Genomic DNA, 3,832 nt, shown 5'->3' on the forward strand with positions numbered 1-3,832 from the left:
AACCTACGTGAGGAGAGCACGATATGAATAACTAGTTCTTGAGTATGAATGAATGTAACAAGTTTTCGATAGAATTACGACATTCTCCTATGGGTTAAATATCCTAAGAGAGCGTACTACAAATGAGCTGGCCCTAGCTGTTAAAATCAACCAGCTGAATCGGCAAATTGACGGTCGTATTTGCCGAAAAACTGATAAGTGATCTATCTGTTAGAACAAAATAGAAAATATGAGTTCAAACTTTAAATTAAATATTTAAATAATTTGGTGTCTGCCATTTTGTGAGTTAACCTTTATCATTGTATAATAATGCCACGTTTAAAACATATTCTGCACTGAAAAAAATAATTTTTAGCAAAGTACCAATTTAGCTTGGTAAAAAATTATTCAGCTGCATTCAATCAAGACATATTTAAATTATGCAATTAAGCTTAGCTAATATTGTACAAGCAAGTATTGCTAAATATTCTTGGCTATTATTAACAAAGTACTCGTCTATTTCTAAATTACCAACTCGACTAAAAATTACCAAAACCATATTCGGTTGAAACTAAACAAGTTACATATTTATTACATAGTAAGTAAGTTATTTAATTTTAGTCATAATCATAGTTGGCTATAGTTTACACCGAGCTTGGTTAAAAATAGACAAGCTTACATTATTGTTTCATAATAAGTAAGTTATTTAATTTTGGATATAATCATAGTTGGCTAAAATTTTCAGTTACGAGTTTGGTTAAAAATAGACAAGCTTACATTATTATTTAATGATAAGAAGTAATTTATTTAATTTTAGACATCAACGTAGTTAAAATTAAATAACTCACTATGATGCATGTAACCGTGCCACCTATATATTGGTAAATAAGCACAGCTCATTAATTAACAATTGAGTGGGCGAATACTATTTATATCCGAGTAACTTGATAAAAAATAAACAAGGAATCGGCTACATAGCCTGAGATTTCGGCCATTTCTCCCAAATCATAGTCGCGTGACGGACGTGTCTGTTGAAGCTCCTCCCGAGGCGGAGGTCTTCACCTCTATCTCCAAGCTTTCGTTTACCAGACGGACTAATAAGAAAGATGAAGAAGACAAACTGTTAAGGCTTCACAATTACGCTTAGGCCTTGGACAGCTGTAGAACAAAGGTGTGAAGAGACCACAGAGACAAGGATAATTGCTTCAAAAGAGTTATCCACAGCTCAATACTTCAATGAATATGCTGCTCTTAAAAACCGAAAGGATATGTCCTGGTGAGTTCAGTTTATTTTTATTTTTTGTCTGCTTTAGTTTAAGTACTTTTGAATACGTCTATCTATTCTACCCCTACCCTACCCGACTCGTATAAAAATTCTAATACCTATGTTTTCTCATTCTTACCTATGTTTTTTACGGAATTTTGTTAAGCATCATAGGCAGTATCTATAGTTTAAATGATACCTATGTGATAACCAATATACAAGGGGTATAAACTAAATAATAGCTAATAATCTATATTTCAGGTTCAGAGGAGACATCAAACATAGCATGTTTGCTGTTCATACCACCGTCCACCACCCTTAAGGCTGAAGAACGCAGCAAAAAAGATTTGACGTCCTTCAAAAGCAGAGACCACGGCCAGTATTATTCTTCATGTCAGAAGTTACTCCGATATCTGTACTATGGTAACAAGTAAGCTAACAAAATTTCTATAATATGGGCTCACTGTCACCTTTTATAATTATTGTCGGTGAATCCATTGATGCATGGATGTTTAAATTGTATTCTTAAGTTACTTCTCATCAAGCAAAATATTGTCTAATATTACTTTAATGTGTAAATTACATTAGGTACGATATATTCCTGATATGACCTACGCATCAAAGATATCGATGATCATAGATATTGACAATTTTTTAACTAAAAATCATTTCCAATTACTGAAATACTTAAAATGGCCTTGGGTTAAGACACATTTTATTTTGTCTAGTAAGTGTTTTGGGTGTGATTTTTTGACGGTTTGTAATGAAGCTCAACCAGAACATTTTATAATAGAAAACGAACAATATGTAAAGAATTTATTGCACTTTAATTTTTTTTGGTGTAAAAACTGTTTAGAGTGTAGCATTTATGATCATTTTCCCGATGATGAATGTGAATTATGTTTGATTTAGATCTATTTAAAAGTTTATATGACGGTATTATTGGGTTGTATAAAAGTTAGGTCATTACATACCTATTATCTTAGCTTATTCTATATTTATTATCTTATGTTCTGGCTAATCAACTAAAAGTATAAATTTATGTAAAGTAACTTGCTAACATTACAATAACTGTCATTTGTTTTTTTATGTAAACAATGTATCAACAAACACAGTTTCTTGATATTGTGTACTAGTTTTAAGATTAATTCTTATAACAGAGTAGTTTGTTACCTGAAATGACTGTATGGTGTACTGAATAAAGCTAATTTCGTATGTACATAATTTTCTTTCATTTTTTTTCTTAGGCGGGTTTACTGGGAAACCATAGCTAAAATACTTTGTTGCAAGTACCATTTTAAACGACCACATATCTAACTACATATTTTCAGTATGAGCTGACCTTGTATAATGGCTTTACGTAAAGTCATAGTTCAGCTTATACTGAAAATATATAGCATAATAGATATGTGTCGTTTAAAATGGTACTTGCAACAAAGTATTTTAGCTATGGTTACCCAGTAAACCCGCCTAAGAATACAAAGTAACTTGGCTAAATATACCAATCTTAATTGACTAGAAAGAACATAGTGTATTAGATTGGAAGTACCCAGTAACTTGGCTACGTATACCAATATGAATTGAGTAGAAATAACCAAGTAGATTAGCTGTCCCTACCCAATAAATTGATTATCATTATCAAGCTTCTTGTCTAGTTCTACGAAGCGACATATTTGAGCCTTCTAAATTACTTTACTAAACACAACAAAGCCCGTTGGTTGTGGCGACAGTTGTGTTCATTTCTTCAACCAAGTTAGTTGTTGCAGTTACAGATTGAATTGATTTGTAATACTAAGAAGCTTGAGTATTTTTAACAAAGTAGCTCGATTTACTATAGAAAATAGGTTTGTTAAGTTTACTAAGAGAATAGATTAGAAGAAACCAATCTTGTATACGTATTTTTGAGCAACTTACTGGGTTAACATTACCAACATACGTTAACAAAGTTGACTTGTATAATTTTAGCAACAAACTTTGCAGGCTCCCTCCGAAGCAAGTTACTCGGTTGTAAATAGCAGCGGCTTGTTTATTTATAGCTGTTAATTTTTTTCAGTGTGAGCAGAAAAAATAAAGAGTTAAATAGACAATTAAAATAACACACCGAAACGTTGAAAATGATCCGTTGTCAAGGAGACAATACAGGCGGCCTTGCGGAGCTAGCTGGAGTTCATCGACCCCAGTTCCAATTAAGGACTGACTGCTCGGCACGCGTAAGAAAATAGACGACCGAGATTGTCTTAGGAATTTGACAACTTCCATGTTTAGTCTGAACTGAAAGGCTATGCCTACGTGGTGGCTAATTTTTAAGGCCGGAGGAATAGGGTAGACCAAATGTTTCTCTACGTAGTTCCTCGTAAAATAAGCTGACGAGCAATGTAAAAGCTCCAGTGACAAATAAATAAATATAAATAAATAAAGTTTTTAGTTGATTATAAATTCTAATGCCCTGCCAAATGTACTTCACTATTGCAGAAGGCGCGCTTATTTTTTTTTAAATGAGCAATATTTGGTGGCGGTATTCTGTAAGTGGAACTTTTTCATTCATGCTAGCGAGTGTACATAATACAAATGAAATAAAGGTAAACTTAA

General features: G+C 32.6%; 1 long non-coding RNA gene across 1 annotated transcript; it reads left to right on the plus strand.

Moving 5' to 3' along the window:
- The first annotated feature begins 335 nt into the window (after positions 1–335).
- Positions 336–2,464, plus strand: LOC125488771. The gene is made up of 2 exons (XR_007266489.1): positions 336–1,255; positions 1,505–2,464. It is a non-coding gene; the product is annotated as an uncharacterized LOC125488771 (long non-coding RNA).
- The last annotated feature ends 1,368 nt before the right edge of the window (positions 2,465–3,832 follow it).

This window comes from Plutella xylostella, chromosome 7 (assembly GCF_932276165.1).
Source record: "Plutella xylostella chromosome 7, ilPluXylo3.1, whole genome shotgun sequence".
NCBI classification, from domain to species: domain Eukaryota; kingdom Metazoa; phylum Arthropoda; class Insecta; order Lepidoptera; family Plutellidae; genus Plutella; species Plutella xylostella.